Genomic DNA, 20,675 nt, shown 5'->3' with positions numbered 1-20,675 from the left:
AGATCACAATGATTCAGAAATTTCTTCATCTAGTTTTCACCTTAAGTAAACTCTATAGTCTCATGTCATGCTTTACTTATTTATCTAAGCATTCACTTACTGACCTTTCTCCTTTCATGTCCCATATTCTTATTAACATTAATAAGAAGAATTGTGATAAACCATTTAATTTTAGTCAAATGTTATATCAATCTGAGTTTTCTTTTATTGTATCTGGAAAATTTTTTTGAAACGTCACCTTTATATTTCTACACCTGCACACTTATGCCTCATGCTTATGCCCCTTTTAGAGGACAGAGATATGCCTGTTCCTGCTTTCAGTAGTATTTCTTCAATTTTTCAGTCACTGAAAGTACTTTTTATTCTTTTATCTTACTATGTTTCTACTTTTCCTCTGCATCAGAATAATATTAAGAATATCTTCAAAGCACAGAAAAAACTTCTTATATTTAGAGTTAAATTTGACATCCCTTAAATATATCATTCAAAGTATTTTAAGCTGCACATTGAAATTGAAAAGAAATATGAAGGTTTTATTGTTTAAAGATGTTCTCTGAGACACTCATAATACGTTTCACTTGGATGATAACGTTAATACTTTATGTGGACTGTGTAAACACAGAAGCCTTAAAGTACCCCATGAAGAAAATCTTGTTTACTATTTTCATGCTTTCAAGAAGTTTATATAACTTAAAGCATGTTTCTGTGAAGAAATAGAGGGGAAAAAAAAAAAAAAAAAAAAGGCAACATGAAATTTCGAACAAACAAACAAGCAAACACAAAACACGATATGGTATGTGACCACCAAAGCCTAGGCAGAAAATTTGCAGAAGGAAAAGTAACTATGGAATTTTCTGAGAAATTCATAGAACAAAAATGAAAACACAGCTACAAGCACAGTGTATATATTCAGCATCCTTGTAGAATGGAAAAATACCTTTCCTCTTCCCCCAGATGTACTTTAACTTTAATTTTATTGAGGGAAATGATTAAACAGGAAGACTTCCTTAAATAAATAAATAAATAAATAAATAAAAAATTTTGCAAGCATGACTTAAAACAGGAAGTTAGGATCCCAGAAAAAGTGAAAAAATATGTGTAGATAAATAGCATAAAAGGGGAAAATAAAAATATTTGAAGTAAGAGAATACAGTTTAAATAATTAAATCAACATCCTATTGGAGGGCAAATGTGTTAAAATTGTAAATTTAAAACCATAGCAAGACAACAAGAAATCATTAATAAGTATACAGATAAGCATGATCATTGGAATATAGAATGCCCAATTTTTCAAAGCTTTTCAAGCAAAACTACACTAAAGCAAAGAAGCCATCATTCATTCAGAAAAAAAAAAAAAAAAAAAAAAAAAAAACAAAAAAAAAAACAAACAACTTCCAGGAGATTAATAACTGGTAATAACTGGTTAAGAGACAGAAAGCTAGGCAGAAATAAATAAATATGCTGAGATGGGAAGAACCTATTCTCAGGTCTTTTAGCTACTCCACATTTTCAAAAGTTTCAGAAGTTTTCAGCAAGTTCTCTGAAAAATGGACTAAATGATGAGTTCACAGATGCTGACATGTTCACAGATGACACATGATAATCAAATCTAAAAAATGACTGAAAAGAGCAATAAAAAATTATCATTAGAATGAGTTACCAGGCAATTAAATTGCCTAAAGATGAAAGCCATTATCCAGCAAATGAAAAGCAAGGGTTGTATGGTGGGGATAATTCTTAAGCATAGATATATGAATTTATCACTCCTCAAAGATCCCATAGTCACTTTGAATACAATTTTGAAAACATTAACTCAAAGCTCAGCTACAGCCAAAAAGTCAAATGATTTGAAATTATTAAAATAGAAAAAAAAATATATCAGAAAACATATTATGGAAAAATACTGTGTCATGCCAAGACATATCACAGAATCACTGAATGGATGAGATCAGAAGGGACCTCTGGAGCAGGCCACCTAAAGGGTGTTATCTAGGACCATGTCCAGACATCATGATTTTCAGGACATAACACAACTAGGAAAAGCTCAGGAAAGGTAGGCAATGAGGATAATATGGAAAGGCTCCTGTACAGGGAACCATTAAGATGATCATGAGCTGAAACACAAATATTTCAGGAAGGATGTGAGAGAAATCTACAAAATTATTAAGGGTACAGAAAAGTTGAGCAGTTTAACTTAAAGATTTTAGAAAATGTAAGTTCCATGAGGAATCCACATCCACCTTGGAGAAAATTGGGAAGCTGGACAAGGGAATGAAATAACTGGGTGAGAAATCAGACACAACTCTTTGCAGTTTCCATCAAAGAAATAATGCATTTTATATTCACACATTTCTCATTTTACCAGAGAGAGAGAATTAAAAAAAAAAAAAAAAAAAAAAAAAAAAAAAAGGAAAAGAATCTACCCAAACCAACTGTTTTTGATTCCATGTGTATTCTCTCTCTTAATTAAATTCTAACATATTTGTCTATATAATTTCTCAGCTAGTTTTTGTGGTCCATTATTTAACAGAAGTTTTGGCTGAAGCAACAAATAAGGCTTTGGGCCTTCTGACCGCCTTTTTAAATATGTCCCATTTGTATAAACATAAGCATTTTGTTTGATTGTAGTGGTTTTATCTGTCTTGCCTTTTTTTTCTCTTTACTTTTTTTTTTTTTTCTTTTCATTCGTATCTTTTTCTCCAAAAGCTTTGTTTGATTTGTCATGAATGAATAAACATACCAGGTTGTCAAACAAAGGAAACATAATGACTTAATAGTTCTTATGGATGGAATTGCAGACAAGAAGAATTTTATAGCAGGATAATTATAAACCTCGGAGTGGAGGGTTTTGTCTTTTATGTGTAGAGTAATTTAGCTCATTTGGGCCTGGGCCCGGGCCCAGGACTGGAACCAGCCAAACCCACAAAACAACTAATTGAATGTTTCAGTCAAATCCTGCTATCCCCAAACCCCCTGTCCCCAGCCAGCCACTGCTGGATTCAGAAAGCAGCTCAGCCCCACCAGTGTCTCACCTTCTCCTTCAAAGTTAACCCAAGCATTTATTGCACTGCTTCTTAAAAGCCAACATAAAGTTGATCTGGTGCCTGATTTCAGCCCTGTCTTCACCATCCATGCATGAGCATACCAAGAATAACTTTGGGTCACAAAACAGCCTCACTGGCAGCATGGTCAAGTATTGGCATCCTTGAGCCTGGCCCAGCCACCTCCAAACACCTTAGGTGTCTCTGGGGGCACACCAGCCTTTTAAGGTTCCCCACTCTGCCCCAGGAGAGAGGAAGAACATACACATACACCCCTTGACCACATGCACAGTCAGTATGAATTGTCCTGGACTAGGTTGTCCTCTAAGTCCTGCTGGAGCCAGGCCTGCCCCTCACAAGCTCCTTCTGACAGCAGGGTCCCATCTGCAAGACCACTGCAGCAGCATCTGTTGCAACCCAGCCACTAGGCTAAACAGCTAGGAATCGAGAAGGAGTTTCAACTCTCTCCTAGGCTTGAAGACACCCAAATTCCCAGCCAAAACACTGAAACACAAGACTACCCTAGAGTACTGCCACTCTTGTTTAACTGTGAAGTATGGGAGCACAACACCATGATTTAATTGCAAGTACTGCAGTCACCTCTTATTTCAAAGCCAGCTTCTGCAGACAACGAACATTCAAACACCTGTAAGCTTCACTGGGAGAGGGGGTAGGATGCCTGTTTTCTAACTCTTCAGTCTAGACCAGGAACCAAATGGTCTCATCAAAGTTTTGGATGAACAGTTTCACAATTAGCTTACTTTATAGGAAAAGGCAATTACTATCGTCTTGGTATATATTAAGAGAAAATATTCACCTGGCTAACTTCAGATATGGCTGACAGGATGGCTTTACTTCTCTCATCAGCACTGAGCAAGGTCCCTTCAGGGCAGAACCCAGGGCCATTCAATTCCCTCTCAGCTCACTCCCAACAGCTATTTATTGGCTCAGGAAATCCAGGTACCTCACCCAGGGCTCTGAAGTCAGCTCTGGAGGCCAATGGTTATATGGAACCTGGCTTAATTCCCTTCCACCCAGTCTTCCAAAAAAAACAACCCCTGGTTTCCTTTAGTTGTAGCATCTGATTCATTTAATTATGGACTGAGGTTTATACATGTGCTCAAAGGTTCATTCTTATTCCAAAGAATTAGGAAATATTTTGTAATAAATTTGCATCCTCCTCTATTATGAAGTAAAATCAGTCAGAAAACCAGTGTAACTGCTTCATTCAGAAAAGCAAGTATCTCTTCAGACCTGGAATTTACCTTTTTCTCACAGAACAGATACTTGCTGAACTGAGGAACCCAGAAACTACGCGTGCAATATTCCTTCAACTATAATTCAGGGAACACTGTCAGTTCTGTTGTTTCTGAATAGCTTTTAGAACATGCTTTTCCTCTCCAAATTCTGTGTTAATTTTTAGTACGGAAGACTATGCTCCATCATAAACATTGTATTGCTTCCCCCTAATTAGAATTATATCTAAAGGGCACAGAATATGATTAGCCCTTGGAATTGTAAAGTACCGTCTTTTAGCCAACAGGACTTCACACAACTCGACTCAAATGGCCTCTTGTGTTGTTAGCTTTCAAATGAGAAAGATCACAAACCTGATCATGCATATTATCACTGAATATATCTTCTTTAGAACCAAATGACTATTTCCAAATTAGTCAGAAATGTCTGCACTTTAATGAGGTGAACATGTTTTCTCTTATGAACAAAAAGAACACTTGGATGAAGCACAAACACAAGACACTATCTTAGACTTCTGTGCATGACTGAACTTAAAACTTCTTAAAGAGCTTGAGGAATGAGTTTCATGACAGAATATATCATTCTGTATGAATATTCACAGCAAGGTGAACTTTTAGTGAAGTTGAAGCTGAGCTATTTATTCACTGCCTAGAGTACAGCATAGAGTAGACATAGAGATGATGTCCAGCTTTATAGCTAAAAATAGAATTTGTAGGCAACATGTACATGTACTCCTCATGGTACCAAAGTCTCTGGGATGAGAGGTATATTTTCTCTGAGCATATTTTTATACAGAATATCATGTTTCGATCATGGAGGAATTTCTCCCACAACCAGATAGGTTGTGACCACTGCTGGAAGTACGAGAAAGAACTTGGTTTTCTCCCTATTGCATGGAAAATAGCTAGAAAGTTGTTCCTGGCTTTATCTAGGAATGTCATCAAACAAATTTGTGGCTTCTTCAGAGACGTAAATCACTGATGACATTTTTGTTTATCCATCCCATTTTTTTCACTGTGACTGTTGGCTTGTAACAGGAAGGCAGATAGAGACAGCCAAAAAGACAGCATTAAAATATGGTACTAACAGCTGCCTTGGGATGTTTCCCTTTGTCTTAGAAATGTTCCGTTAAAGGAAATTCACTCCTTTAGCTTTCAAGTGACTTGTTAAAGGATGATACCAGTAATTTATGGACTGAATTTTACACTCTTACACACACACACGTGCACAAAGAATAAAAACCAGTGCCGCAAGGAAGCAGCCAATGCACTTCCTAACTGTTTCTCCTAACCTTTTTGATTCTCAGTTGTATCACACAGGCTGTTAGTTTTCTTTAAAAACTAGTGGGTCATATGGTAATAAGTAAAAGTCGGTTGAAGATGAGCACGTTCCTAAAATTAATTGTTTTTTCTGTATTCTTCAATTTCAACACTTGTTTCAGAAACCTTACCCAGAGCCCACTGAATTTCTTCCATCTGTCTGATGAACCTGAAGATGTTTTCTTTGCCAATGAGATCATGTTTCTCAGAACTAAATGATTTGGTTCACCAGGAATCATAGCGACTTCTCTTTCCTCATAAAAGTTTGATTAACTTTGTCTTAGTAGCAATTTCTAAACAAAATATGAAGCAAACAGTAAATGTTTACATTAATGGTTAACATATGAGATCTGCACCTCACGTTCCAGGTCACAGTTATTATATCTGTAACAGCTTGAAGCATTTGGATATATTCTTTTCAGTTCCAGCATTATTATTATTATTATTAATTTCTCTTACTTCTCTGAGTAATCTTTATATTGCCTAGAAGTTCAGGGTTTGTGTTTGTTTGTTTGTTTTTCCTTTAGAAAAGGGTCTGGGACTTAGCTGCACTATCTAAATTGATATTTTCAAAGAAAAGTCTTTTTGTACAAAATACTATGTCCCAGAAGTACCTACAATTAAACATTTTCACATAGAGCAAGGCCTATCCTTGGGAAGAAAATAATTTGCTTGTGATGAGCCCATGATAATTTTGTCCCAGCACAGAAGTTTATAAGTTTGATAAAGTTGTTGTTAAACACTGCTTCCTGTGTACAGCTTTGGGCAATATTTATTCCATTATTTAGAAAGCCACAAATGAGTAAAGCACTTATACATGACTAGTTTGAAGCCTGAATGAAAACACTTCAAGTTCTAACAGCCCTGAGGACTTTACTAATCTGCTTGCATGTACACGTGTGCTTCAAAAATTCAGTGATGCAATGAACAAGCAATAAAGAAAACAAGAAAAGGAAGCAAATTCTGAGGGCTCACCTTTCTGATAGGTCAACTACTACACCCTACCTTTAATGCAACCTTTTCAGTTTTCCTCCATAATCATTGCACATGAAGTTTTTATCAATGGATATATTATTTTAAATTTAAAGTTTTTCATTCATTTACCATTGTTAGTGCAAATTTCCCTTTTCTCTGCTCATAAATCAATAGCTACCAGACTCCAGCAATTCAAATGCAGCTCTTTTCTGTGGTTTTCTTTTATTAATACACTTAAATATGCTGCAGAAATTTTCAAGTCCTTAATTTTCTTTAAACAACAACAATAAAAACAAACCCACATAGTTATTTATGTCCTTTTATATTATTTCTCATTTTAACATGATTGTATGTCGTTTAAAATCCCAACCTGGCTAGGACTCTTTTTACACATATATTTACATTTCTTGATTATGTTTATAGCAGTGACTTATATGTCGTGCTTATTTTCCATTTTAAAAAAGGAATTATAAAGAATATGTATACTCTGATGGACAAAATTTAACCTAGATACTTGAACATTTGATAAAAACAAAGCTTTTTAAAAATAAATAAATAAATAAAGTGCTCCAGCATTGAAATATGGCCTACAATAGTTGAGAGAACAGAACAAACACACTGCCTCTTGCAAGTAATGTGGCACTAATTGGAAGAAACTTAATTACCTGAGCAAAAAACAAAAATGCAGTCAGTTTTATAATGAAAAACAAGTTTTTGTTTTCTGGTTTTTAGCATGCTTTTGTTTTGTTCCAACAGTAACTTAAACAGCACAGAAGGCAATTTTGGAAATGATCTAGTGTAATATAGTGTTTGGAAGTTTTTTTTAATGCCCAGATACAGCTTATTTCCATCTTCCTGGGGGAAAAAAAAATATAAATAAATAAATAAATTTACATTAAAATAACTCTATCTGTGCTCCTCTTGGTGAGATGTGCTTGATACCCAAACTTCTTAAATGTCTCAGATCAAATTCAACAATGGTTTGAATCCATGCAAACTACAGCTCCCAAGCAGTTCCACTGCTACAAGAGACCTCATTCCAGCTCCTCAGACAGACTGCACACTAGATGAGGTTCAGGCACCCATCAACTAATCTTATACAATACACATAGACATTGTACGTGGGCAACCACGTACAGATACCTTAAAGGAGGCTGTAGCGAGGTGGGGGTTGGTCTATTCTTCCACGTGCCTGGTGACAGGACGAGGGGGAATGGGCTTAAGTTGCGCCAGGGGAGTTTTAGGTTGGATCTTAGAAAGAACTTCTTTACTGAAAGGGTTGTTAGACATTGGAACAGGCTGCCCAGGGAGGTGGTGGAGTCACCATCCCTGGAAGTCTTTAAGAGACGTTTAGATGTAGAGCTTAGGGATATGGTTTAGTGGGGACTGTTAGCGTTAGGTCAGAGGTTGGACTCGATGATCTTGAGGTCTCTTCCAACCTAGAAATTCTGTGATTCTGTGAACCCTAGGTGGTCACAGCCTGTGTGGCTTTCTGAACCTGAACGGATGTGGAAGGCCTCCCAAAGGCCAGGCTGGGGCACTCTGCATGCAAGGTAAAGATTGACCGTGGAAGACTGAGAGAACACCTGACCCTGCTTGTAATGCGGATCTGAAAGCAGAGAAATCATTCACTGGACTTGGAATTTCTCCCTCAGTCCTAAGTGACTCTAGAAAGACCCTGAAGAACCTATGTGGAGGAGAAAAATAAAATAAAATAAATAAAATAAAATAAAATAAAATAAAATAAAATAAAATAAAATAAAATAAAATAAAATAAAAATAATCTCCTTGCTTTTATATGTTCAAGGAAAATAAGTAGATGAGCTTGTCTGAAACCAAAGCACACAAGCACACATCTTTCTTTTGATGATCCAGCATGGCAAATGAACTTGCTGACTGTCAGGAGTATGCTGGAACACCTCCCATAACCATAAAAGAATTCCCATTAGTACACTCACTGTCAAAATGAATTTCCATTTGTCAACACCCAGTGCCCAGGGCTCTCGGGGCACTTTAACAGATGACAATTTGTTTAAACATTTGTTTAAAGCATTTAGGTGGAGGAACATTTTGTTATGTATGCATAAAGTTCTGCAGAATCCAAATATTTTTACTGGAAATTGAAATTTCACTTCTTCCAAGCACAGTATTTCTTTACTTGGCATATGGGCACAACAGATGGAGTAAGTATGACAAATTGCTATAATGCTGGGAAAAAGTTCCTCTCAATTTTGAAGAGTTTGGAACTGGTGTTAAGATTTTCCTGTTTGACCACCTTGGAATCAGTGGTACTTTATACCATTAATGCATACATTGCATAAGCTTGCAAGGAATTAACATTCATAGCATCTTTATTGAGGTATAACAGAGCACTCTTCAGCAGATAGTGAAAGTTTTCTCCTTTCCAGGCATTTTAGTATTACACTTATTTCTGAGCTTGCCCAACAGAGATCTCTAACCTGGGGTGTCCACCAAGGTTATCAATTGTTCCCAGAGTAATAACCTCTGGTTTTGAGGTTAAACTGACTGTTTAATCAGGAGGATAAGAAAAGGAACACATGTCTCAAATAATCTGTATTATATGAAAGGAACTTACATTACCAGAAATGAAAGCATTTCAGGACTAGATTCCTAAAGATTATCTTATAACCAGTAGAACTTAAAAACAGACTTGTGGAGGAAATGTTCTTAATTTCACAGAAATGTAATATTATAAGTTGATTTAAAAATTGAAAGCACCATCCTTTGCCTACCTCATCAGTACTTCAGGAACTGCAGGAACTGGCACAGAAAAGCAGGGAAGACCCTGCACTGGCTGATGTGATCAGTGACCCCAACAGCCCAGAGGAGAATTCAGTTCCCAGGTGGCCAAGAGTTCGTGCCTCTCTCTCACATACAAACGTAGGAACAACACCATTCTTCATCCAGCTGGCGAATACCTTCCCACTCAGTTTCCACTTTGACAGGAGATCTTTTTTTGAACAAACAAACAAAAACGTTTCACTTGAGAATATTTGCACATCCCTGCTTAGGAGTTTACTTTGGTACAGCTCAGCTAACAAATATTAGTAGAAGGAATTCTACACATATAAAGTAAAACATCTGAGTACTGGAGACAACAGGTGGAAGTATTGGTATACATAAGCATAAGATTTATTCAAAGAGGCACTGGGAATTGCTGGAAGCATGACATACAGTGCTGGGTTTGTTCCAGAACCTTGTGGATCTGTAGGCAGTGTTTATCACAAGAACAGCTATACACAAGGAGCTAACAACTACTAGAGGCTCTTCTCCCAAACAGAGGCAAAGCTTCTGTAATTCTCCACCTGCTCTCCATTGCAGCTCACCTGTGGTTAGGTTACACCCATCTACATCTTATACCTAAAGAACAGTAATACTGTCTTTTGACGTAAGTAGCTCTTTTTCCTCCCTACCATTTACCCTGTTATATTTGTAGATTTGCACCATCTGTTTTGTTACACCAGGTAGGCAAGCCAAAGTCTTTAGATTTGAAGGGTGAAAGAGACTGTCAGGTGTCATAAATTGCACCTAGCTAAGTCCCCAGTCATCTTTAATTTCATTAGAAAGACAAACATCAAGGCTCAATTTTCAAGCTGTAGCAGGAGGGATACACAGCAAGCTTTTTTGAACCTCATATGTGCTGCATGCACAGTGTAGGAAGCTGAGTCCAAACAGAACAGGCAGGAAGTCTTTTACAGAGAGTAACTAAACTAGTTTTGCTGCCAGGATCTTCCAGCCCTCTTCCAGCCCTGTTAAAAACTGCATAGTAAAAAAAAAAAAAAAAAAAAAAAAAAAAAAAAAAAAAAAAAAAAAAGCAATGCTCCTAGGAAGATTTTCACTGTAAGATTTCCACTTTCTCAGAGTTTCTTCCTATTCTTCCTACAATGCAGCTAAAGCTCTTCTGCCATGTAGCACAGGTGAGTCCTGCTAGCAGATCCCTTCAGCACCTGCTACCCCTCCTAGGCTCCCTTCCCTCTCACGCAACTCAGCAATCAGGAGAGTCAGAGAGGGGAACAGAGTGGGTAATGATATATGGACACAACTCTCAACAGACAGGTTATGATTCCTGTGAGTCTTCCAGTATTTCACTTTATATTTCAGGAACCAAGGCAATACTTGGCTTCTACACCTTCTACTTACAGGCACACTGGAGGAGAGACTGAAGTAGAAGCAAGACATGGACAGACACAGACAGTAGAGTTTCTTTTAAGAAGAAAACAAAGGTGAGACTATAAAAAGCACTTTTCAGGTAGAGGGGGGAAAAATAAAAAATAATAATAATAAAAAAAAAAGAAAAAGAAAAAAGAAAACAAAAGTGAGCAAACAAATTCTTTATCAAATGAAAGAAGTGAAAGAATGTATTGTAGATCCCCTGTGAATGGACAAGTTGCAAGTGAGTGCAAAAGCAGATAGGCCATGGGTATGAGTTACTGAGGGAAGAGAACGAAAGAGAGAAAAAGGCAATAAAATACATGAAACCTCCATGGATTGCACTTTGCAGGACTTCACCATACACATACCATATGGCCTTTTGTAGTGGGTTTACGTGGCAAGGTTTTGGTAGCAGGGAGCCATAGGGGTGGTTTCTGTGAGAAAGATCTAGAAGCTGCCCCATGTTTGGGAAGGGCCCCATTGTTTTCCAGATCTGAGCCAATAAGGCCCCATTGTTTTCCAGATCTTGCGCCTCTGTGAGAGCATATTTAAGACAGGGAAAAAACGCTGCGCCAGACAGCAGCCGGGAGTGAGAGAACAGCCTTGCAGGTGCCAAGGTCAGTGTAGAGGGAGGGGGAGAGGTGCTCCAGGTGCCGGAGCAGAAGTCCCCTGCGGCCTGTGGTGAGGACCATGGTGAAGCAGGATGTCCCCCTGCAGCCCATGGAGTACCACGGTGGAGCAGGGTTCCACGCTGCAGCCCGTGGAGGAGACCACGGTGGAGCAGGTGGCCCTGCACCGACGGAGGCTGCCGCCTGTGGAAGACCCCTGCCGGAGCAGATTCTGGGCCGGACCTGTAGCCCGTGGAGAGGAGCCCACGCAGGAGCAGGTGACCCGGCAGGAGCTGCTGCCCGTAGGGGAGCCAGGTTGGAGCAGTTTTCTCCTGAGGGATGGACCCCGTGGTACGGACCCATATCTGGAGCAGTTCTGGAACAGCTGCTGCCTGTGGGAAGCCCACGCCGGATCATTTCATCAAGGACTGCAGCCCGTGGGTGGGACCCCACGGCACAGGGGACGAGAGTGACCGAGAAGGAGCGGCAGAGAAGAAGTGCCGTAGACTGACCATAACCCCCATTCCCCCGTTCCCCTGCGCCGCTCGGGGGGAGGAGGTGGAAGAGGGTGGATGGGGGGGAAGGTGCTTTTGGTTTGCTTTTTCCTTTGTTTTCTCACTTCTCTCGCTTGTTAGTAATAGGCAATAAATCTTACTATCTCCTTATGCCGAGTCTGTTTTGCCCGTTACAATAATTATTGCGTGATTTTCTCGTCCTTATCTCAACCCTTGAGCCCCTTTTCACATATTTTCTCCCCATTCCTCTTTGAGGAGGGGGAGTGAGAGAGCGGCTGTGGTGGAGCTCGGCTGCCCACTCGAGCGGAACCACGACACCTTTAAATCTTACAAAGAAAAAAAAATCCCAACCCAAAATGTAAATAGTATCTCCATTTTCTTAGACTTCACACTGTAACAGTATTGACAGCATAACATTTTTAATTTTAAGTGCAATTTATCTCTCTGATTTTAACAGCATTACTGCCTTCTACTCTGCCTAAAAGCTTAATCTCTGAAAGAGGTGGCCTAGGTAACCAAGTGGTCTTTTAGCATTTGCTTTTATTCTAACTATATTCCTATGCCACTGTACTACACAGGAACATGTAACAAGGAGAGGAGACGAGAAGGCTTTGGTTATTCTTTCTTCATTTGTCTCTGGTCAACAGGACATGCATTTTTATGCCAAGTATTCTGTTCCTGGACAGATGTCTGCACAGCATTCCCACAGATATAGAGTCTCTGTCTATTCCAGATACCTATATATTTATAATAGTCATACAAAATCCACAGACAGTAAGATAGGCGCTAGTTACCTTTTAGCTATTTCTGTGATTGCTCTATATTCTCTAGAGTGCTCTATAAGGTCAACTAGTTTGCTAATAATCCAGAGTTAAAACTAGATGTTTTTCTCCCGGACAGTATATTGTTGAAGGCAAACCTTCAACTTAAATACAAACGCAAGCCTCGTATAATATACATAAAATACACATAAAAATTCTCCAGGTGCGGGCATGTCACAAAGATACTCTTTGTTGTCAAAAACACTTTTAGTATCACCAGATGCTTAGCTCTGACATTCATTATCTAGATTACTGCTTTCTGCTTTTTCCCATTCTAGCTCAGAACTGAGTTTGGCTGCAATTAGCAGCAACACTCAGCCTGCTAGGGATAGATCTCTCACAGGTCTAGTCATCTGCCGGCTGCTGGAGTCCATTCACAGAGTCTCTACAATACATTCTTTCACTTGTTTCATTTGATAAATAATTTGTTTGCTTGCTTTTTTTTTTCTCTTTCTCTTTCTTTCTTTTTTTTTTTTTTCTCTACCCGCAAAGTGCTTTTTATAGTCTCACTTTTGTTTTCTTCTTAAAAATATTTTTGGATGTTCTTCCATCTTTCTTACACTCTACTGTCTGTGTGTCTCTGTCCATGTATTGCTTCTACTTCAGTCTCTCCTCCAGTGCTCCTGTAAGCAGGAGGTGCAGAAGCCAGTCAGTGGCTCCTGGAGTCACGAGAATGTTCACAGCTGTACTACAAGCTCCCTCATCACATACAGCTCCAAGTTAGTTCTTGTCAGCTTCTGATCATAAAATATACATTAAATTTGGGCTTTCTCACTCTGCCCTGTTTGTAAGAAAGTGATGTTAAAGTGGTCAGGGCTAAGCTGTCAACTTCTCAACCAGTAAAACATATCATAATGATTCACTAGTGAGTTATTATTAGTGTATTATTTTAAGGTTTATCAAGGTTCTGCCAGTGTACATAATGTGAAGGCATCCTCAAGGCAGTTATGTAATTGTGGGGAAATATGATTAAAAAGAAAAAAAAAAGCTATGCCAAGCATTATAAAATCTACCTTCTTGTGGCAGACCCAGATATTTGTTTTATACATCAAATAAGTTTTTTTTTTTTTTTTTTCTTTTTTCCTTTGCTTTATTATCTACTATGCCAAGCCACTAAAGGAGCATTTTAAAAGCTGTTTACTTTTGCAGACAGGTACTTTGCAGATACCACTCGTGGCTGCCTTCCTAGCAGCTCACAGGCATATATGCTTGGTGGTATATGGCAGCTGTGCCCAACAAAGAGTAGTGTGCACAAAGGGGTGATTTATTTGATTTATAATTTAGCAGTGATTTGCTTACAATGCTTACAATGTAAATGAATACTGAATTTTGTGTCTCTATAGCTTGGTTAAGAAGAAACTGCCCTTGAGAAAGCTGCCGCCTGCTGGGTGCCTGTGTGTGACAGAAGCTGTGGTACAGAGAGGAGGGAAAAGATTTTCTGAAGTTCAGACCCTTCCTCATGAAGGCGAACTAACCCAGTTCCCCAGTTCAGATGGCTTTGCGTATTCAGTACAAGACCTGTCATAACCCACAAAGCCAGGAGTCTTTCATCAGTTCTAGGCTTAGGATCTTATTTCTAAGAAACATTATAAAAGGACTTATTGCGTAGATAAAAAATCTTTTTAAAGTTTCATAACACAGACACTATTGAGTGCTAGTATTCGCTTGCCAATTTCCAGAGTAGAAGTTAGATAATATTAGGGTGGGACAAGTCTTACGATCTCTTGAAGTCTCATCCAGAACTTAGGTGCCGGCTGCCAGAGATTCCTGATGCTCAGCATTGGCAGAGTCTTCTTGAGCTCTCACCTCTGGGAGGTCTGTCACTTCATATCCAGAAGTGTTATTTTCACAACATATTTCCTCTCTGTCTCTCACTCTCTCTCTCTCTCTCTCTCTTTTTTTTTTTTTTTTTTAAGGGGACAGGGAGAAGCACCATTCATTCAAAATATATTATGCTAGTATGGAGGAATAAAGTGAATAACCTTTTTCTTCTCCTTCATCTGATATCCAGGCTACTATACTGCTTATGCCACTATTTTTTCTTCAAGATCTTGTCCATATAAAAGGCAGCATTCACTTGCATATCAGTAAGAGCTTTGTACACCTTGAAGAATCATGAGCTAATTACAAGACAGCTTCTTTTTTATTTTCCTTCACCTCTCAGGTATTATTGTATTTTTCAGCGCTTCAAGAAAGTTATTTCTTTGAAACAGTTTCTAAGCATTATTTCCTTTTTTTTTTTTCCTTTTCATATTTAATAAGTGATTTCAATGTGTCACAGAGATACCATGAGTTTTTTTCATGCTTTACAAAAAGAAAAACTGAAAACAACAAATGGAACACACTCTGGAATTTACGAGGTTCCAGCACAAGAAAGATACTTTTTGCAGATGATATGGACATACGATGCCATAACAGTCACACAGCTAAGTCTTCTGATGAATTCACACCTACCTCTTCTTTAAGTGGAAGAATGCTGTGTACTTTTATCAGCGGCAAGAGGAAACTGTCAAAAAGTGTCAGATGACCAACACGGAGCACTTACATAGTTCTATAAGCCTATGGCAGACAACCAAGGAGTCTCCAACCTGCCAATATACCTTCTGGAGAGCTAGCCTAGTGGCCAGACACCGCTGGAAAAACAGCTTCTAATGCTTCCATCTTTTGCCAAAAAAAGGAAAGAATAACACAATACAATACACTGGGCCATCACCAGAATATTTCTTTGTTACCAAAAAGTACGTTATGCAAATACCGTGACTACTAGGAGTGGGAAAATGCTTATAAAGAAAATCTCATGAATCTCATAGTAATGATTTCCCCACTGTAAATTGGACTTAGATCCTCCAGGATACATAGACAACATCCTCTATGAGAAAATCTTGCCTATCAACAGCAAAAAATAGCCCATAAGTATTTTTTTGTATCAATGCAAGTTTTAAACATTTCAAGAGCATCCCAAATAGCAGTGGTCTACAATGGTTTACAGTCACTACTGAATATGGATTCCTCAGATGTGCTTTATCATCTATGTTTTCTCTGCAAAGGAAAATATTACTCTCTTTCCACAAGGGTTTGATTCAATCTGTGTGAACTATAAAAGACAGATCCGGATAGTGTTCATTGCCAGGCCAGTCAGATGCACTGATAGGAAATTTCATTTTATTGCAACTTGATTTTTCTGAGAAATGTGATTCTGTAGTTCTGAAAGATGCACGTCTAACAATTTTCAGCTCCTTCTCTAAGATACCAATCAACCTTGAAATATGCAGCCTACAACTGAAGCTGACAATGACATCTTGGCTCTGAAGCAGCAGTGACTGTGAGAGTTCAGCTGTTACACCAATTAGACTTTTTTTGTTGTTGTTGTTCCCTAATTGGAAGACTGTAATACCTTTCAATTAAGTGAGGAACTGAGAACCATACATACATACAAAATACACCATACAAAAACACATACACATATGCACTCACCAAATAAATATGCACATGGAAGCCATCTGTGACATCTGGTATTTTACTAAATTATGTGTATGTATACAGGGACACGTCACTGCATGTGTGCTTACTGCAGACTTCCCTAAGAAGTTTGTGATTCTCAGAGGTGAAAATTTTTGAGCTCCACACACCACTAGGCTTTCATGAAGAAATCCAGATCCGACACTAATACTTTGCTATTCTGCATCTTTACATCCAGGGACATACCACAATATATAAGGGTTAATAGCAACTAATAACTGTAATAAAGTGGTAAATGTTAAATCCATTTTACACACACAGAGATATGATGAGTTGAAGCCACACTCAAATTACTGCAGTGAATTGTAGTTAGGCATTAGACCAACAAGGAGTATATATTTTTAACTCCATATCACAGAGTAAGATGCTACAAAAAAAAAAAAGAAGTCCAAAAATTCTTCTTGCATCTTGCCTTCAGCTTAAAAACTAGCCCAAGCTTCAGTTTTAAAGACTATCATCAGGACAGTAAATGTCAGTTCTGAGTATTTCTCATAACTGTTTCCAGATATCTGGTTGTTAGGTGGTGACATGTTTCACAGCAAATTCTTTATTCACAGCTTCTGGTTGCAGATCAACACCCTCATGAACCTCATACAGTTTGCATGAACAGTATTTAAGACTCTCCTGTGGATCACTAATCTGATACTACTCAAATTTATACCACTTGTTTAACTTCTTACTTCAGGATTAGTTGAAGACCTGGGAAAAATATTCATATTCTTAGATAAAGAAGATGTTCAATCAAGATATGATCTTGAATACATCTACATTTTATTCTATAATCCCTGTACACCAAATGAAGTCAGAAAATTAAAGGATTGTGGATTATCAAGCCAGACAAATTTTGTAAGAATTGTAAGAGGCAATAGTCCAAATCACGTGTTCCTAGGCCTCTCTTTGGGATGCAGGATGCTGGGTAGTAGTTTCTGGTTATTAGATTGTATTAGAATTAGAATTAGGTTTTCAAAGTGTTTGTCTTCATTTAAATAACCTACATTGTTACTGGCTTTGAAAAAGGCACCTGAACAGGTTAGATAGTTAGCATTTCCTTTGGAAAATGAAAACTTGTCAAAGCCAAACCCTTTTTGAATATATTTAAGAGGTTCAGCAAACTCAAATTTAGAGCTAAATACCAAAGACACAGTGATACTGAAGCTCAAAGCTAAACAGCTCAACAGGTAAAGCAATCAAATAGATTCAGTTTCAAATCTCCTTTTGCAGATTGTCGTGGTTCCGCTCGAGTGGGCAGCCGAGCTCCACCACAGCCGCTCTCTCACTCCCCCTCCTCAAAGAGGAATGGGGAGAAAATATGTGAAAAGGGCTCAAGGACTGAGATAAGGACGAGAAAATCACGCAATAATTATTGTAACGGGCAAAACAGACTCGACATAAGGAGATAGTAAGATTTATTGCCTACAACTAACAAGCGAGAGAAGTGAGAAAACAAAGGAAAAAAAAAAAAAACAAAAGCACCTTCCCCCCATCCACCCTCTTCCATCTCCTCCCCCCGAGCGGCGCAGGGGAACGGGGGAATAGGGGTTATGGTCAGTCTACAGCACTTCTTCTCTGCCGCTCCTTCTCGATCACTCTCGTCCCCTGTGCTGTGGGGTCCCACCCACGGGATGCAGTCCTTGATGAACTGATCCGGCGTGGGCTTCCCACAGGCAGCAGCTCTTTCAGAACTGCTCCAGATATGGGTCCGTACCACGGGGTCCATCCCTCAGGAGAAAACTGCTCCAACCTGGCTCCCCTACGGGCAGCAGCTCCTGCCAGATCACCTGCTCCTGCGTGGGCTCCTCTCCACGGGCTACAGGTCCGGCCCAGAATCTGCTCCGGCAGGGGTCTTCCACAGGCGGCAGCCTCCGTCGGTGCAGGGCCACCTGCTCCACCGTGGTCTCCTCCACGGGCTGCAGCGTGGAACCCTGCTCCACCGTGGTACTCCATGGGCTGCAGGGGGACATCCTGCTTCACCATGGTCCTCACCACAGGCCACAGGGGACTTCTGCTCCGGCGCCTGGAGCACCTCTCCCCCTCCCTCTACACTGACCTTGGTGCAAGGCTGTTCTCTCACTCCCGGCTGCTGTGTGGCGCAGCGTTTTTTCCCAGTCTTAAATATGCTCTCACAGAGGCGCAAAACAACATCGCTTATTGGCTCGGATCTGGAAAACAATGGGGCCCTTCCCAAACATGGGGCAGCTTCTAGATCTTTCTCACAGAAACCACTCCTATGGCTCCCTGCTACCAAAACCTTGCCACGTAAACCCACTACATTCCACCCCTCGCCTCTGTTAAAAGCATATTTAAGATTACTCACAATATACTCTTACTTTACAATTATCACAACAACCTTCACAAAATTCACTTAAATCAAAACGAAAAAGAATTCACTACACCAAAATAAACATAACATCATCACAGCACCGACAAGGTGGACATTTTACACACACACCACCCCTCGTCCCTTCACCACACTAACATATCACAGTTACTGCTTTCTTAAATTCTTCACAACTTGTACATTCCTAACAATCATCCTGCACATATTTTTGCCCGTTACTTCTACTAACTATCATCCTTATCTCAAATTCCTTGAGCCCCACGTTGGGCGCCAAAAAAGACTGTCGTGGTTCCGCTCGAGTGGGCAGCCGAGCTCCACCACAGCCGCTCTCTCACTCCCCCTCCTCAAAGAGGAATGGGGAGAAAATATGTGAAAAGGGCTCAAGGACTGAGATAAGGACGAGAAAATCACGCAATAATTATTGTAACGGGCAAAACAGACTCGACATAAGGAGATAGTAAGATTTATTGCCTACAACTAACAAGCGAGAGAAGTGAGAAAACAAAGGAAAAAAAAAAAAAAACAAAAGCACCTTCCCCCCATCCACCCTCTTCCATCTCCTCCCCCCGAGCGGCGCAGGGGAACGGGGGAATGGGGGTTATGGTCAGTCTACGGCACTTCTTCTCTGCCGCTCCTTCTCGATCACTCTCGTCCCCTGTGCTGTGGGGTCCCACCCACGGGATGCAGTCCTTGATGAACTGATCCGGCGTGGGCTTCCCACAGGCAGCAGCTCTTTCAGAACTGCTCCAGATATGGGTCCGTACCACGGGGTCCATCCCTCAGGAGAAAACTGCTCCAACCTGGCTCCCCTACGGGCAGCAGCTCCTGCCAGATCACCTGCTCCTGCGTGGGCTCCTCTCCACGGGCTACAGGTCCGGCCCAGAATCTGCTCTGGCAGGGGTCTTCCACAGGCGGCAGCCTCCGTCGGTGCAGGGCCACCTGCTCCACCGTGGTCTCCTCCACGGGCTGCAGCGTGGAACCCTGCTCCACCGTGGTACTCCATGGGCTGCAGGGGGACATCCTGCTTCACCATGGTCCTCACCACAGGCCACAGGGGACTTCTGCTCCGGCGCCTGGAGCACCTCTCCCCCTCCCTCTACACTGACCTTGGTGCAAGGCTGTTCTCTCACTCCCGGCTGCTGTGTGGCGCAGCGTTTTTTCCCAGTCTTAAATATGCTCTCACAGAGGCGCAAAACAACATCGCTTATTGGCTCGGATCTGGAAAACAATGGGGCCCTTCCCAAACATGGGGCAGCTTCTAGATCTTTCTCACAGAAACCACTCCTATGGCTCCCTGCTACCAAAACCTTGCCACGTAAACCCACTACACAGATCAAGGGATTTAAGCTGGCTTTTATTTACATTCGGTGAAGCCTCTTAATTACTAAGTTTTGAAAGTCAGTCTTTCTTGTCAAGCATCTTATTATACAGAGTGAAATACCTCCAAATGAGATTTTGCCTTGAAGATGTAACAAAGGCAAGAGATTGTACTCTTCATGCAGCAATGTATAGAAATACTCATGCTAGGTCAGAATGAGCTTTCTTAGATACTAGGAGGAGTAGAAAAATAGTAAACGTCATTCTTTTATTAGTATAGACACAAAATTAAAATATACAGGCTTCCAATTAAAGGAACAATGGAGATAAAGTAAACAACAAGGAACAAGGAGATAAAGTAAATGGGAGCTATTCACAGGGAAATACTGGGAAAGGTAAATACTGGATTGCTTCAAGAATGTTGTTGTTGTTGTGATTTTTTTTTTTTTTTAAATTGATAGTACTGTTTTCCTTATTGACCTTTACACGAGTAGAAGCATATTAATGAAGACCAGAACAAAAGAAAGGAGGATCAGAACAGAGGAGGGATTAGCTTGGAATTAGGACAGTCATAAAGCTCTGAAATGCAGTGCTACACTGCATTTCATACACTGAAAAACTAATAAGTACAGCTACTCTAAGCTGAGGTCCCCTCCAATGAGAAATACCTTATTCCATATCCACTGGCTTTCTAAAAGATGCCAACAAAAAAAAAAAAAAAAAGTTCCTCCAGCCAAAGATAATACTAGCATAAGAATAAAGTTATATAACATTGCTATTAATAGATGCAGC

This window comes from Netta rufina (assembly GCF_964035555.1).
Source record: "Netta rufina genome assembly, chromosome: 3".
Lineage (NCBI taxonomy): Eukaryota > Metazoa > Chordata > Aves > Anseriformes > Anatidae > Netta > Netta rufina.
Note: the sequence above shows the minus strand (reverse complement) of the source record.